Consider the following 17851-nt stretch of genomic DNA (forward strand, 5'->3'; position numbering starts at 1 on the left):
TTTGACCGTACCAATATTTGCGCACTACACTCTGCCAGTTGGCACACATCCTCCCCCGCACACAAAAAGGGACCTAGGGTGCAGGGTCCAACTGGGAAATCTCCAAAGTTCCCTATAGGCCAGTCCACCTCAGCTGGCAGAGAGCGCAGTCAGAGCACATACCTGAAAACGTGACTCAGTCAGACAGACAAAAAAACCGATAGCGCGATCGTGAGAAAAACAGTTCAGAAGTCCAGCCTGCTAGCATACAAATCATTCATATACAGATACTGCATATAATACGACACAGTAGTTCTTAACTCACCAAGCTAACTTTCGGAAATATTAAGTAATAGAAATGTAGCTTATACTGCAGTTAGGTGACAGCAATGACGCAGCAGCAGACAGCCGCGGCTGCCATGCCAGACACGAGGGCCCCTGGCACCCACAGCAGGAGGATATACATGAATTTCACTTTAAATCACTTCTATGGCAGCGGTGCACTTAAAGTACTGTTGGTAAAACAGTGATTTTAGTACATCAAGGGAAGCATAGACTTGCTCTATAGTAGATGGCTCCCAGGGTAGCTCAGCTGGTTCACAGACCATTGCTGAGACTGTGCTTAAGGTTGAATTTAACCAAAACAATAAAAACAAAAATATATGCAAAACTTGTTAAATCGAATGACTTTTTGCAATTATTCATAAAAAAAGGAAGTGCTATAAAATGTGTTTAGCCAAGGGATGGGTTGGGGTACTTCTGCCTCTGTTTGGCACCCATGAACCCAGTTTAAATGTCCTAATTTATTTGTAAACATAATGTTGAGAAGCGGCTCCCAGCCTTCTTAGGTTGACATGCTAGGTTTATTACAGCTTATCAGGACACCTTCACAAGCAGTTACATAGTCCTTAAGCAAGTTACATTAATAGGACAGAAACACTGGCAGCCCATCACCCAGGCTTCAGGCAGACTACCTTCCCAACATAGAACCTTCCCTCAAGCATTCCGACACTCAGACACAAACACTCCACATAACATCACAACATTCTTTCTGCATTCCCACTACCAAGCTAAGCCAGACACAACACATAACATCTTTATAAATATAACCTGTGATAAAAAAAAGCAAGGGGCACACAAATTAAAATATATTGGTGTAGTGCTCAGGGGAAAAAAAAACATGTCAAAGAAAACTAGTGAACGCAAGTTTCAGCAGCATTTGAGTTTGGAAATTACTTTCTCTTTGAATGTGTAAAACGCACATTTGAACAATAATGTAAACACTTGCTCTCACACACAAATGCCTTTACGGCATGGCACCCTTGTACCTTGCACAAAGGATCACTAAACAGACTGCATCTAGACTGTCGAGGACAGCCTACGCTAATCGGATTACTGTTCCTCACACACGCAGAGCGCGTGCAGGAGGGTTGAGTTTCCCCAACCATAGCCGCGACCTTCTGGAACACCCTCCCAGCCCAAATCAGGACCATTGATTCACATGCAGCCTTCAAAAAGGCCATGAAAACTAGGCTGTGTCTAAAAGGGCCACCCACATGTATTACCATGCATGTAACCATTCTTTAGCCTAACTATGGTATTTTGAATGGGCCTGTCCTATAGGCTTTACATTATATTTGTTACCACTATTCCTGCCTATTCCACTGTAGCCTCTAGCATGTAACCAAACCGACTGTAACCAAGCAATTTGTATCAAATATCTATATTCGGGCTGCTTCCTGTAACCCTCAAGCAAGCATTCTTAAATATCATTATAGCGCCTTGATGCCCTTGGGCTGCAGTGCACTCTACAAATCCATAAATAAATAAATCCAGCAGGTAGAATGCCTGCTTTCAACAGTGACCACCCCCCCTCCCCGCCACAGTGATGTTCATGGCTCATTGATTTCCGTGTTATCCCCTTCAGGACAGATGAGCAAACAGAGCCAGGAAAAGCGTGAGTGACTGCTGGGGAAAAGAGCACTGCTTAAATTAGGTCACCGACCCCCCCAGCTTACCTCTGCAAAGCTGGGGGCTTGGTAAAGCCTGGTCATGGCTGAGGGACAGCCAAAGCAGGGGGACCAGTGTTGGATAATATCTGGCTCCCCCACGGCAGATTGCTGGAGAGCCCAGCAATCTGCTGTGGGGGAGTTGGATATCATACAACATATCATATCATACAACACTGGCAATGTGTGCTTCTGCCGCTGCTCGCCACTTCTTCCCCCATGACCAAGCAAGATGGGGGGCACAGAGGGAGAGGGGCGCAGGGGCAACCAGCATTGAAGTGACCCGGTCCCCCGCTCACCTTTCCCCACGTGTTAGTCTTCGTGGGTCCAAAGGGGGCGAGGGAAGCAGAGGGACCGACAAAGGCCTGAAACGCTTGCTTCCCGGAACTCCCTCCAACTGTGGTGTGGCGGTCTGAGCCGAGAAGCAGCATCCCTCACCAGGCAATAAGAACGCTGGCGGCACCAGCAGGTAGCAACAACGCAGCGTGGACACGCGATCCAAATGCAGGAAAGCACACTACCGGGCTGCATTTATTTCCCGCTCCCCCATCACGTTGCACTGACTGAGCATGTATTTTCCATTTTCTCGCTGTCCTGGATCACAAGCCCCACATACTGAAGACCTCTGCCTACAGTATGGCTATTTTTTTGGGCTAAATACTCATTGTTATCTTGCTGGCAAGACTACATAGGAGTTTGCATTCTCACTGTATACTAGCAAAGCAACCCGCAGGCACTTAGTCAGTGAGACAATGCAGGTAAAAAAAAGTTGCAGGGATATGAAGGAAGTCGGTCCTATACAGGGAAAAAGAAATATGGGGACGGCGGGTGTCAAGAAAGACAACTTGTGGTACAGACTCTGGCCGGTACAGCTCAATGCACTGCTGGGCAGCACTGAGCAGTAAAGTCAGGCACATCTCCCTGTAATGTTCAGAACCCCTCACCTTGTAAAAGGCAGTAAAGTTACAGAAATCATACCAAAGGAACTGCATGCGGTCGTAGTGAGCTCATTTCTGTTTTAACAGTGAAAGCTGTGTTGCGCAGATAACAGCATCGCTGGTCATTGGGCCGGCTCTCGCCGGCCCAGATGTGTAGCCGGAATACAGGATCTGGCCAGAGTCAGCCACCGCAAACCCAAAACCCATGTTCTACACTGGGTTACTTGGAAAAAAAAGAAAGTGCCCGCGGTGGCCTGGAGTAGGGGGGCGGAGCAGCTCATTGCTGCCATGAGCGCGCTGATGGCTCTGCCCATCCCTACGTGTACACAGCAGGACTTCGATACAGCTCACAGCTGCAGGAAAAGCAAACTAACTGCCTCTGGTGACCTCTTGCAGGGTGTACGAGATCACCAGAAGATACAGTCCTCAGCTACGACCTGGTTTATTTATGCAATGTTTGTCGGATATTAAAAAATAAATATACAGGTATCCGATAATCATTGCATGAATAAATAAATACCCCTATTATCATTGAAACTATCCCACACAATACAGCCACCCAATTGCTTTCAGAGGGGAGCTGCAGGAGCTGTGCTGGGTGTGGCTCAAGTAAAAGAAAACGTGCTTATGGCGAACAGAAATCAGCAGGTTTTAAGAATGAGGTTGCAGGACAATCCCTCGTTTTAAACCAGGATTTCCCCACAGATTATCTGCTCTTTCACCATTAGCTAGAGTAATTGCTCTTCTTAACGATTATTTCACAATACTCCTCTGCATGAGCTCAGATCCCAGTGCAGCCTTTGCAGTTGGTAGTTAGATGCACAGATGGCTGGTATGGTTTGCTCCTGTGTACATGTGCGGGTCGTACTGGGCCATAAAATTATCTCGGGCACCAAAGAGAAAAGTAGCCCATAGTTGCAAATGGCAATTCATTCCTTTTCTGACCCTGTTTGAATAGTACCCAAGAGGGAGTTTTTTTTTTTTTTAAATATAAAATCGGATGCACATTGTGCATTTTAATGAATATTTACTCCGCAACACTGGTCAAGACTATTATTCACATCGTGAAGTAACATCACCAGTGCCATGGAAGTTGAACTGATATAATTTGGAAAAGAAGCAGAATGAAAGAAATTGCGCCGTTTTAAACTATTATTTTGGACATTAACTTTGATCGGAGGTCAACTGCCAGCTACCACGCCCCCTATACCCCCAAAACCCCTGCCTCTTTGGCTACCGCCCCCTTCAACAACGCTCCCACGCCGGCCCTTGTGGGACCCGCCACCAAATTGTTTCCATTTCCACCACTGGATAAGGGTGAAGATGGCCTACAATCCGACTTGATGTCTGCAGCCGAATGTGCCCATAAATCACTTGTGTTTGGGGGTGGGTGGAGGCGAGAATGGGTATACCAGCGAAGAAGACACACAAAGATCCGATGTTGGTACAACTAAAATCAAAATACGAAAAACAAACCCATCGGTGTTTTGTTCTCCCCTGTTCCCCTCCCTTGCCGCGCTCAGAACCACCTGTGTATGCGCGCGATATAAATAAAAATATCATAATTAAATATACCTGGCGCTTAATAAATACCTGCCCGTGCACGGCGTGGGGCGCCCCTTCCTCCAATCCTCTTCCTAAGCACGTAGACTTCCCACGTGAAAACGTCACGACGACGTAACAAACACGTCATTGAACCGTAAAGGCATTTCAGAAAGTATCGACACACTTTTAAACAAACACCCAATGCTATCAGGTCTCATAGGGACTTAAAATGTGTGAAATAATGAAAGCAATACAAGGCCAGCGTTTGGGTAAATGAAAAATCCCCTCCCCGGGGAATGCCAAATCGCACCCCCATGCAGGAGAAATAAATAACTGAACTGTTACGCTGGAAATTCGCACCCAAATGCGCATCCCCATCTGCTGCACATACCAAATCCTCCCACCCCCTGCCCATCCAGCGGGGAGGATAACCGTTCGCTGTACTGTGCACTGGTACAGTGTAAGTCCCATTGGGCCCAGCCCCACTCCATACAACACATCTCCCCGGGGCACATTGCACATCTGCACGAGAAAACCCCAAAACGAACTGAATCCACCTGTACTTTAAATAAATCTCAACAGATGCACATTCCAAACCCCAAAATATAGAAATACCCCCTCCCCAATATCGTCTCAACCACTTGATGCACATTACATAGCCTCAACATACACTGAACGAACGAAAAATACAAAACTGAATCCACCTGTACTATAAATGTCACCCCTGATGCACATTACGAACCACCAAAATACACAGAAATACCCCCTCCCCAATATTGCTGCTCTGCATTAAAGTAACAATCAACATGAGATAACTTTAAGACTTACCAGAAACCAAATAACAATCAACTATAGGAAATGTGCTTTGCAACTGAGGAATCGCTGTGCAAAAAAGATGAAGTAGTAAACATTCAGGGCCACGTGATGTGGTGGACGTTAAAGCCCACGTGATGCAGAGAAGCCCACGTGATGAAGGGGGGGCGGGGCATTACTATGGTCCGTTTCTCGAATGGGAACTAGACACTACCCTTTACAAAACGTTCATGTCTAGTTTCCGGGCAGCATCAGGTGGCTGCACGCGATCCAGCTCTTGTAGTGAATTTTAAATGCATTTCTTTTAGCATCCATCAACCTAGACGTGTTCACCCTTTGTTGTTATATTGTTAAAAGGAGCCCGTTTGCAACTTCTAGGAATGCAGGTTGAAGATGTAATTCCTTGGATTGTACTTATCACTTGTTAACGGTGCTTTAAGTGGGCCGAGGCCCGGTGTAACTTCAATTTTTGCTCTCTGTCAGAAAATCCTATCTTGCTGACTGAGCATGTCCCCTGGCAGAATGAAGTCGGGGCTGATCCCCCCCCCCCCCAGAAGAGACGCAGTATGGATGGCCCTTTGTTCCATCCATACTGTCTCTCTCTCTGGCGGCCCAGGTAAAAGCCGGGAAAAAACGATGTTTAGAAATTGTGGGACAGATGAAAGAAAGAGGCTCTTGCTTTGCATCTGACCCTCAATTTCTAAAAATCGTTTTGGGTTGGATGTATTTGTACATCTGTGCACCCCTCTTGGCAAGAGGGGTGAACAGATGTAGAGGTACACTCAACCCAGAAGGATTTTTAGAAATGGAGGCACAGATGCAAAGCAAGTCTGTCCCTCAATTTCTAAAAATTGTTTTGGGTTGGGTGTATTTGTACATCTGTGCACCCCTGTTTGCAAGAGGGGTGCACAGATGTAGAGGTACACCCAACCCAGAAGGATTTTTAGAAATGGAGGGACAGATGCAAAACAAGTCTGTCCCTCAATTTCTAAAAATCGTTTTGGGTTGGGTGTAATTGTACATCTGTGCAACCCTCTTGGCAAGAGGGGTGAACAGATGTAGAGGTACACCCAACCCAGAAGGATTTTTAGAAATGGAGGTACAGATGCAAAGCGAGGGGGGGCAGGGAGAGGGAAAATGAGACTGTTTGCATGTCTCTGAGTGTGCACGTGGTGAGGGTGAATGCTATGGGTGGGGAGCGGAGGCGTATGAGCCAGCATCTTCTAGTAGAGCTGCCATATTTGAAATGGGGCAGTGCTGGTACTCCTCAGTTAGCTGGCTATTCTCTTGATGGGATAGTACTGCTGTAACAGGGCTTCTATAATTGTTGAATCTTCTCAGCGATAATACTATGCTTTAGTTGAGGCAATGCTAGTTCATCTTAGTGGGGCTGCTATACTTTTGATGGGACAACATCAGCACCTCTCAGTTGAGCTGCTACACTCTTATTGACAAGGCCCCAGCACTTCTCAACAGATGTATTTCTTTTTATTTTAATTGGTTATTTATAATGCGTGTACTACCCAGAGGTTTCTAAGCGCGGACTGAGGGAGCGAACCTGTGTTGCGCGGACAGAGGGAGCAAACCTATGATGTGCGGACTGAGGGAATGAACCTGTGTTGCGCGGACCGAGGGATCGAAACTGTGTTGCTCTGTGTCGTCCTGCTTCCAAGTTGAGCACGTTGCCCCTGAGATATCCTTCTGATACTCTAAAGATCTGAAGTGCATTTAATGATACAGAACCAGAACTATTGAGCAAGTCTGTCATCATCAGAATAACTCAACACTGTCGTGGTTATAAAAGAGCTCATATATTTAAAGGGATGGAATTACTCAGAATGTAGCAGCACTATTCAATAACCCAAAGTTCTTAAGCATAGTTAATGTGAAAATACTACACTTCTCACCATTGGGACTGTACTGCCACTTCTCACAGAGGCTTCTACACCTTTTATGGGGCAGCACTGATCCAGCCTACTGCTCACATGCTCAGAATTGTTATTTCTCAGCAGGACTGCAACACTATACCATTGTGTTCTGTATGTTGAGTGCTTCTTCACCACCAATGTGGATTCATGGCTCTCTCCCAGTGTCTAAATAGTAGATCTGTCTACATTCAATTGGCAACAGGCATGTCCGGAGCTGCCTGCTGTCCATAAGCTGCCGCTCAGGATGTTGGGAGCCCTGATGGGGCAAGGGATAGAAGGCTGGAGCCTGACGGATAGCCGAATCAGCAGGGTCTTAAAACCTGCTCCCTCCTGGAGGGGCCATGGGGCAAAATGAGCCTGATCCCACATACAGGGGGTTGTTACCCCTTTATCTCAGTTGTGAGATTACCAGCAACGGTTGATACTATGCTCCAAGGAGTGAGGTGCCCACTTAATATATCACACTGTTTATAGGTGTGAGACCCATCTTGAATGCTTGCCCAAAGAGCCTTGGCCAGAGTTTCACACTGAAGAAGTGAGCATGTGATCCGGGGTCTGCAGCCCATATACACGCAGGGGATTCCCATGCTCCTACTTGCGAGATTTGCACCAAATGAGTGAGATTGTGCTCCAAGGTAGGAGGCACCCGCACAGTCTTTGCTCTGACGTTTGACACACTCACAGAATGGGACGGCATTTCGTTTTCCCATCCTAGTTGTGTTGCTCTGCCTTTTGAGGGCTACTACAACCTGGATGATTATAGAGGGGTGGAGTAGGGGCAGTGATGCCCTACTGGAATGCAACTCGAAGGCTTAAATCTCCTTCTTACTTGACTTTAGTATATGCAGTACATGCTAGCCAATGTTTCCACTGTTCTGCGCTGCGCGCGACTCCATCCCCCCCACGTGCCGTTGCACCAAGTTGGCGACTACATGCAAATCTGTGGTCCTATAACTGCCAGTGATGTCACTTCCTGTATTTGGGCCCCCGGGAAATTTATAAGTCGGCTCCCCTGCCACCATGTACACGGGGCATGGGTTTTGGAATGGCACAGAAATGTGTTGGCAGTTCAGCTGTGCCATGCTACGTCCAGGTATATTGCGAGGTAGGATGATTTTGGACAAATGTTATCATTTTAGTAAAATAAATGAAAATTACTATGTGGGAGACTACAGAAAATTTGAGGTTCTAGCAGTGTGCAAAATTGGATTGTATATGAATGGGTAAGACTCAGGTCCACAGGATGAAACTTGAGTTGCTTGAAGCTGTTTGCATCTCTATCATTCTGCCAACACCCCAAAAATATGCACCCATCACTGCGTGGTAGGCCAGCATTCTGATGTCAAAGGAGCCTCAAAGTACAATTGTAAGGTGATTGCGGTGCATGTTTACACTTCATTGCAGACTCTTAAGGGCACTGCAAAGACAGAGAACCTCCCCAAATGCCAAATTACGGAGCATGTTACAGAGAAGTATGGAGATGAAAACCCCACCTTTTACAGCCAAGATGATTTGAAGATGTTGTAAACTCGACTTTATCCTGGTACTTCAGTGAGATGGAAGGCATTTCACTGGGAATATTTATAGATAAGAATAGCCTCTACCTATCATTGAGGATGGTTTCACCCCTCCACCTCTGTAGACCTCTTCATTCTTCAGGCATCTGACAGTTCAAATAACAGATACAAAGTTCATTATTGTGGGGTACTAATCCGTGAGGACAATTCTGAGACTATCTTCAGTTAAATGTGAAGAAATTGGATAGATGCATTGGATGCTGTAATGCCTCGCACATTAATGAGACTTCACTATTGACTAGAAACTGTTGACTGTTCTGGAGCAGTGTGGACATGCTCACGCCTGCCTTATCAGAAGTGAATGTGGGTTAGTTCAGTCCTGGACCACAGGCACCTGGATTCCGTAGACAGGGATAGTCTTGTGCCTATGGTCATCTTTCCCGGAGAAGGCTCTCTTGCTGGCCCCTTTCTAGAGTATGCACTAGTGCCTCCTATTAATGAATGCCACTTTGCCTACGAGAATCCACCTAGCACCTGAGCTGTCTTCCTAAAAAGGGCTGCCATGTGCCACCTCTTGAAGTGCCACCCAGTGGAGACACATTGCACGCCCACATTTCTAAGGATGGCACATGCAAGGCTGACTATTGCCCATCTACTGGCTGACTCTGAGTGGACAGGGGTTTTGGCATCATCTTAATTGATATCGGGTGGGTAAGGTGTAAAGAGGTTCTGGTGCTAATGGAGTAATAGAACGCAGAGCATTTGATTGGAACATTCCTTCCTTATGTGCATGGCTGCCAGTCAGTTTGTTTATTTCTATTTTATGTGTATGTTTTACATTTTTATAGCATTTTCGCAAAATGCTGAACAATGATACAAGATGGTAAAAAGTCATTTTTTTAAATTGCATTTATTTATTTATTACTATAGCGCCGAAGCCTGCAGGCATCAGGGCGCTTTATATAAAGACAAGGACAACAGGAAAGTGATGGGACAGCAGAGCACAATTACTGGTTCTGAGTAGATTAACTTTACATGGTCTTAAGTATTTATGCAGATCCTTCATTTGAACAACAGTGTCTTCAGTTTCTTCCTAAAGGATAGGTAGTTAGATTCTAGCCTTATGCCGTTTGGGATAGTTAAATTATATAATTTAATATAAAATGTCATATTAAATAATAATATGACAAGTAAAATAAACGGAAATCACGAATTATGATAGTGAAAGCAAATGATTTTTAGGGCAGCACAGGAGCGATGAAAAGAGGTGGCAGAGCAGATAGGGAGAGGGAGAGTTCCAAAGTATGGGAGCAAGTAACAAAAAGGAGCAAAACCGGCATGGAGCCTAGGGGATTTGCGGACAGAGATACGGAGAAGAGGTTCAGAGCAAAGAGAACGTGCAGAAAGGTAGAGAGAGTTAAGAGGGCAAGATAGGAATAAGCAGGACCATTAAGGCCTTGAAGACCGTGCAGAGAAAGTGAAAGAGAAGTCGGTTGTCAAATGAAAGAAGGAAATTGGAGCTTCGGTGACTGCTAATGGGATCACGAGCAGGAAGAGAAAACATGAGACGAATAGAGGAGTTGAAGACTGAGCGGAAGAGACGGCGAGACTGGAGACCAGAAGGGATGGGCACGACAACTGTTATAAAGGTTATAGCGGCCGCACAAGCAGACATTGCTCCAACAGTTGCCAGAACATGTGTAGACTTGAAATCCACCGCTGAAGAAAGGAAAGGGCCAGAAAAAAGTATTCTCTGTCTATGCCCCAAGACTATGCAACCTCCTCCTTGTTAGCATCAGACTCACCCCCACGCTCCTACAATTCAGAAAGGAACTCAAGACCCACCCCTTCAAGGAGTCGCTCATACTCAACACCTAGGCCATCACGTCGCCCCTTGCACCACCTGACTCACTAGATGGCGCCCACCCCTCTCCTCAACACCACCCGGTACAGCTGTACCCCTCCTCTGTGCTCAATGTATCCTACACCCCGATGTATATCTATTCTGTTGTTACCTCTGAAAAGCACTCCGTTATGCATCTGTACTTTTGTATGCCTCTCTAAAGAGCTCCATTATACATCTGTACTGTTTTATACCTCTCTTAAGAGCTCTGTTATGCATCTGTACTGTTGTATACCTCTCTAAAGAGCTCTATTATGCATCTGTGCTGTTGTATACCTCTCTAAAGCACTCCGTTATGCATCTGTACTGTTGTATACCTCTCTTAAGAGCTCTGTTATGCATCTGTACTGTTGTATACCTCTCTTAAGAGCTCTGTTATGCATCTGTATTGTTGTATACTTTTGTAAAGTGCTCTGTTGCTTCTCAAAGCTACGTCCGCCTCAATAGATACCATCATATTAATAATAAAAGCAGTAGTAGAGATATGAGTAGTGAAAGAGTGTGAAGACTCAAAGATTACACCAAGATTTCTCACTGTAGAATAAAGGGGATTAAAGCAGGTGGGAAGGAAATACCAGAAGGGTAGGCAGAGAGAGGTAGAGTGGAGGAGGGGAATAAATAGAAGCTCGGATTTTGACTGGCTTTAAGGTGAAGAAAGTGGGTGTGGATTCAGAGTTTAATAGCTGAGAAGCAAGCAGAGACATTGGCCTCAAGGGAGTCAGAAAAGTTAGAAAGAGAGGAGAAAAAGTTGGGTGCCATCTGCACAGAAATGAGGCAAAGATTAAAGGAAGATATGAGATGGGAGAGCAGGAGTGTATAAGGGGAGATGACAAGAGGGACAAGCACAGAACCCCGCAGGACACCAAATTGGAGAGGACGAGAGTCAGGTGTAGAGCCAGGCCAGGATACCAAAAAGATTGATACGAATGGTAAGAGGTGAACCAACGAAGGACAGCACGAGAGAGCAAGTGAGGCAAGGGAAGAAAGGAGAATGGAGTGATCAACAGTGTCGACAACCGTCGACAAGTCAAGAAGTTTGAGAATGGAAGAACGTTAGTTGTGCTGGGCAGAATGAAGAACGTGGCATGAAGGAGGGTGGTGTCTAGTTAACCTTATCACTGAAACCCACTCACTCTAGATCACCCCAGTAGTGAATCCAAACCATCCAAGCACACCCCAGTCCTATGTTATGTTATGCTACTTGGTATTTATATAGCGCTCTATATATCATTGGTATGACCTCAAAGCGCTGGTAGGTTGAACGCCCTCGGGAACCGTAGTTCTGGTCAACAACTTACCTGCCTCAGCTTTGCCCTTCCTCCATCCATGTACCCTAGCACATGCCAGCCTAAAGCTCACCACACCCAACCCCACCCCACTTCACTTCATCCACCCAGCCTGTCCCAACGACCTCACCTCACCCTAAACCCTCACCCAGAAATCCCAGACCGGCCACAATCACCCCACTAATACACCCAATTCCATCCAACCACCACCTCTCCTCAACCAAACCAAACCCCCACTACCTCACATCACCCCATCTATAGCACTCACCCAACCATCTCACCTGCTCACCCAACCTCATCACATTAGCTCGCCTCAGGCAACATAATATCACCCCACCACCTCACTGACTCCTTGACTCCTCCCACCTAGGCTAACAATAGCCCATACGCTTGAGGACCCTAGCTTACCCTAGAACAATACCCACCTACCCTAGCTCATCCAGGCACAACAACCAATTTTTCATAACTAGCCCCAGAACACCATAGCTCACCCCAACACCCCACTCACACACGCTAGGTCACCTCAAAGTAACACACCACCCACCCAACCCAGCGTGCCCCAGCAACCCACCCAGAGCTCACCCCAGGAGTCCACCCACCCAAGCATCTCAATAGCTCACCCACACTTGCTACCCCAGGATCACACCTAACCCTCTAGCCGCTCTTCCTCACCTAGAATCCCCCCTGCTCGTTGCAGCATCACACCAACACACACAGTCCCCTAAGAAGCCACTCAAGCTCACTCACATACCCTATCCCACCCCATACCCTATGACACCCTGATCACTCTCAGCCCGGATACATCACTGCAACACATGCGGCTCACCCCAGCACCCCAACCACCCTTGCACACCTTAACAAACCCTAGCTCACCCCAGCAAACCTACCTCACCCCAGCACAACCTACCACACCCAGGATCCCTAGCTCAGCCAAACATTCACCCCCAATGCAAATGCAATAAAAACAAGCACAACTCATTGAACATAGCTCATCCCAGCAGCCCACCTATCCAACCACTGCCAAAGCACCCCAGAAAACATGAGTTCACCCCAGCGCCCCATTCTCCCCAGTCACACAACCTCCCCCACACCTCACCCGACCTCACACACCCCACCAAACGTCAACAAACCACTTTGCTGCATCCTACACAAGCTTACCCAATAACGTCACCCCGCCCTAGCTACCCAGCATAACACTGACCCACCCTAGCTCTCCGCAGCACGCCACCATCTACCCTAACTAATCCCCGCACAATACATATCCACCCTAGCTCCCTCCAGTACATAAACCTCCCGGCCTAGCTACTTATTGTAGCTCACCCAGGGCACCATAAGCTGCCTCAGCAAACCAATCCACACACCAATCCCAGCATGCATCAGTACACTCCCGACCTTTCCTCTCTCCAGCTCACAACCAACCCACCCTAGCCTGCAACATAGCTCACCACAAAAAAAAACATTCCACTCACCCTAACTCTTACTAGCATACAATCTACCCGCCCTAGCTCACCTGTGCAGTACAACCACCCTCCTCTACCTCTTAGCAACACCCCCTGCACCCTATATCACTCCAGCACAAGATCACTATAGCACCCCATCTGTCAACTCAAGCTCACCAAAGCATCCCATCATCCAAGCATCCTATCCACCATAGGCTCCCCCAACACTGCGCACATTTTAACTCATCTCAGCCCCTAGCCACTCACTCTAGCTCAGCACAACACAGCACCCACCCACCTAGCTCATCAGGTACAACATCCACCGACCGTAGCTCACACCAGCAAAACGCCCCAGCCTAGCATGACACAGACTAGCACGCCAATCCTAATTCACCCCAGCAAACCATCCATCCTAGTTCACCCTAGCCCCACACCCACCAGAGCTATTCCCACCAACCCCACCTGCCTACCCTAATTCACCTCATCATCCCACTGGGCCTAAGCTCATACCAGCACCCAGCCCACTTAACCTAGCCACCCAGCATCTGAACAAGCTTACATAGTTTATCACAGCACATCACCAACCCACCCTAGGACACTAGAGCAAATAACAACATCACCGTGGCTCATCCAAGCACCCCACCGTAACTCACCCCAGCACCCACCCAGCCTAGCTCACGCCAGCAGCCCACGCCAGCAGCCCACCCACCCACAGAAGCTCACCCGAACTGTATAACCAAGCACCCAATTACATCCCAGTACAGGCTCCTCTCAAGACATCAACACCACCCTAGATTGCATCTTCTTGATGCCCGCCCACTGCATCAACTGAGCAAACCCTAGCTCACACAAGCATCTCATAGCTCACACAAGCATCCTATAGCGCACACAAGCAACCCATAGCTCACACAAGCATCCCATAGCTCGACCAAGCACAACACACACCCAACTGAGCTAAAAGCAGCACACTTTAAGGGCCTCATTACAAGTTCAGTGGCACGGCAAAAAGTGGTAATTCCATTACTGCCACCTTTTTGGGCGGTAGCAGAATTACCGCCTTTTTTCACAAACCACTGAACACAAACACAAAAGTATGCCAGTCAGGTAACACAATGGTGTCCCCTCCAAAACATCTTTTTTTGGCAGATACCCTGATTACTGACAATTATCAACACACTTGTTCTGTGACCAAATCGTACATTTTATCCTCATGGTGTATGAAATGGTAGGATGATCCTATAATTTTAGTCAACCGCGCGTTGCACCCTGGATCTTTGAGTTCCATATTAAATTTGACATATAATAAATACTACAAGCACCAAAATGCAGAAGCCTGTAGCGCTATGTAAAGTGTGCAGTGGACCTCTGCTGCACCCGTCTGTATACAGACCTGTCCACATTGGCCTCTTGGTGGCCCCCACACCTAACACCTAGTGGTGAGCCCCCGCCCAGCCATGGAGATTCACCGGCTTGGGGGGAAGGGATGTAGGCAGCTCCAAGGGGAAGGGACGCCTGGCAAGGGGAAGGGACGCCTGGCTAATGGGAGAGTGTGATGAAAGGGAGGGCATGCTGGGGTGAAGAGGATGGCAGAAGGACATTGGCCGAATACTGGGGCAAGGTGTGAGGGGCTGTCCAGAGGCAAGGCTGGATAGTGGGAGGCAGTGAAATGTTTATATGCACAGGTTTGAGGAGTAGTAGCCCTCTTTGTTTGCTGAATTGGGCGCTGAAAGGTGTAGAATCCCTGAGTGGTACTGCTGCTGCCTTTCCAGGTAAGTTTGTTCTTAAATAACTTGCATTTGCTTTTGTTTCCCATTTTGCTTACTTATGGAAACTTATTCAAAAGTCACTTCCATGGTTGGATTTGTGCTGTAGAAAGACCGGGGCATATTGCCTCTGTGATGTTTGTGTGTAGTGAAGCATTGGGGGCAGGGGCACCGAAATAGCAGAGTCTCCTCTGCTCGCCACCTCAATAAGCGGCGCTCAGATGCGCTATGTATATGCATTTTTGAAAGCCAAATAAAGCCCAGCTCCTGCTCCCCCTGTGAAAGCAGTCGGGTGGTGCCGTTCTGTGTCGAGTGTGATGAAAGGGAGGGCATGCTGGGGTGAAGAGGATGGCAGAAGGACATTGGCCGAATACTGGGGCAAGGTGTGAGGGGCTGTCCAGAGGCAAGGCTGGATAGTGGGAGGCAGTGAAATGTTTATATGCACAGGTTTGAGGAGTAGTAGCCCTCTTTGTTTGCTGAATTGGGCGCTGAAAGGTGTAGAATCCCTGAGTGGTACTGCTGCTGCCTTTCCAGGTAAGTTTGTTCTTAAATAACTTGCATTTGCTTTTGTTTCCCATTTTGCTTACTTATGGAAACTTATTCAAAAGTCACTTCCATGGTTGGATTTGTGCTGTAGAAAGACCGGGGCATATTGCCTCTGTGATGTTTGTGTGTAGTGAAGCATTGGGGGCAGGGGCACCGAAATAGCAGAGTCTCCTCTGCTCGCCCCCTCAATAAGCGGCGCTCAGATGCGCTATGTATATGCATTTTTGAAAGCCAAATAAAGCCCAGCTCCCGCTCCCCCTGTGAAAGCAGTCGGGTGGTGCCGTTCTGTGTCGCGTGCGATAGAAGATATATTGGAAATATTAAAGTTAAAGGAAGTGTTCCAAAAAGTCTGGTCTGCGCTCTAACTTTTGCATTAAATGTGCCCTCTGGATAGCCCCCGTCCCGCTCATAACAAAACCATGCGTGGGGGCTGTAAATCCGGCTACCTGCACAGTGTCTGGCTCTTCGGCGAAGGCCTCACAAGGCTGCCAGGTGCTGCCTCTTACCCACCTCGTCGCTGACCCTGTGTGTGCTGGTGCTTGACAGTTTATTCTTTTATTTATCATTTTAAGTAGATATGCAATGTTTACCATGAACATTACAAATTCAAAATAGAGCCATGACTACCTTCATTAAACGCTACTTCTATTTTCCATGTTTTTAAAGTACGATATCTGCACTGGCGACTCTCTCATTCTGAAGAGCAGAGCGAAGAAGGCTGGTGTGTACCGGGGACAAGGGAGGGAGTAGGGAGTGAGGAGGCTCGAATAGTGGGCTTAAGAATACGAGAGAGGCACAACAGAGTAGGGTGCAGCGGGGGGAGAATAGGGAATGGGTGAGGCCAATATGTCTGTATGTACCTTGGCTGGCAGGAGTAAGTGGAAGGGTGAATGAAGGGAAGAGATGGAAAGTAGGGTACGTACCAAGGGTATATGTGGATAGACGAACAGAGGTGGCTTATATGTTCCTTTTCTTAGTGCCAGTCTTGGCGGGGGAGGCGGTGTACAACAAGGGGCCAGGTGGATGTATTTCAAGAAGTATGGTACCAGCAGGAGGTGGTGAGAGAAAGAGGAGATCTTAGGTTTTATGTATGGTTGTAAGTTGTGATTGTTAGCGAGAGGGTTGGATGGAGTAATGGTTTGAAGAGGAGGAGCTTCCTTTAAATGGGGGTTGTCTTAGAGGCGCTCGTGCTGCCAGCACCAAGTAGGTGGGTAATGGGTGAATCAGTTCACAAGTCATCAAGGGAATTGTTGGAGGGTTATGAAGGTGTGTAGATAGCTATGGTGTGAGTTGGAAGGACTAGGCGGTCAGGGTATGTGTGACCGGTGGGATTGTAGTGCCTCGTATTGGAGGGGGTTCATGTAGTGAAGGACGAGAGGATGGGACTTTTGGGGGAAATTAAATGGCATTTGTGCAGCTGGTGATCGCAAAGTGGCTAAACTTGACGAGGAGAGATGTGGGGAGGGCGGGTGTATGGAATTGTGATGTGTTCGACAGGTGGCAATTATATTAGTGAGGGTAACTAGCGCTCAGTTGCTGGAAACATCGGGTGACTTGGCCGAGTTCAGCTTTTCTGTTAGACCAGCAGTGGGGTTTGCATGCAGACGGATTGTGAGCTTGTTAAAACAAGACAGTCTGGGGTGTAAGGTGTTTATGTTGGCGAACAGTTTAGAGAAAACGGTGGGTATGCTTTGTGGGTGCAAAAGAAACTGCAGTAAATTGTTTTGGGGGTGGATAGACGGGTCCGTATCGTTGGAGGTGTTGCTGTGTACGGACGGAGAGGGATCGTTTGTGTTTTTAGAGTGAGATGTTAGGACGCTTGCAGAGGAGATTGCTTGGTGGGTTATTTCTTTGATAGATTGAAGGTCTCTGTGTGAGAGGGGGTTATGTGCTTGATGTAACGCCGGCGAGTACAACGGTATCGGGGTCTTTAGGAGGCGAATGCGTTGCCTCTGTATATTGTCGTTTGTGCCTCGAATAATAGTTGTTAGGGTCTGGGTTTATCGGTGTCGTGAAGGAAGGGTTTCAAAGTGTGTTTTTGGTGTCATTGAAAATATGCCAACGAGTGGTTGCATAGTGTGTGAATTTGAGAAGCCATCGAGGATGGGATGGACGTGTGTGTAGATGGAGCGGGGGGCTGGATGTTCTTAAGAGTGAATGCTGGTTAATGATGGCCTGCATCGTT

The 17851-nt window shown here is 47.4% G+C and overlaps 1 protein-coding gene across 10 annotated transcripts in view; it reads right to left on the reverse strand.

Annotated features, from left to right (window-relative positions):
* The window catches only part of TTC33 (tetratricopeptide repeat domain 33), an 820935-nt gene extending 815519 nt beyond the window's left edge, over nt 1–5416 (reverse strand). For 7 of the 10 annotated variants that reach the window (XM_069627194.1, XM_069627185.1, XM_069627186.1 and 4 more), the window contains exon 1: nt 5300–5416. The gene's annotated coding sequence lies outside the window, so the exon portion shown is untranslated. Of the gene's footprint in view, nt 1–4501; nt 4612–5299 lie in introns of those variants that run through there. The other 3 variants (XM_069627191.1, XM_069627188.1, XM_069627189.1) reach the window with 3 other exon arrangements.
* Between the last annotated feature and the right edge of the window lie 12435 nt (nt 5417–17851).

Source organism: Ambystoma mexicanum, chromosome 6p, assembly GCF_040938575.1.
Source record: "Ambystoma mexicanum isolate Mex_15411 chromosome 6p, UKY_AmexF1_1, whole genome shotgun sequence".
Taxonomy (NCBI): Eukaryota; Metazoa; Chordata; class Amphibia; order Caudata; family Ambystomatidae; genus Ambystoma; species Ambystoma mexicanum.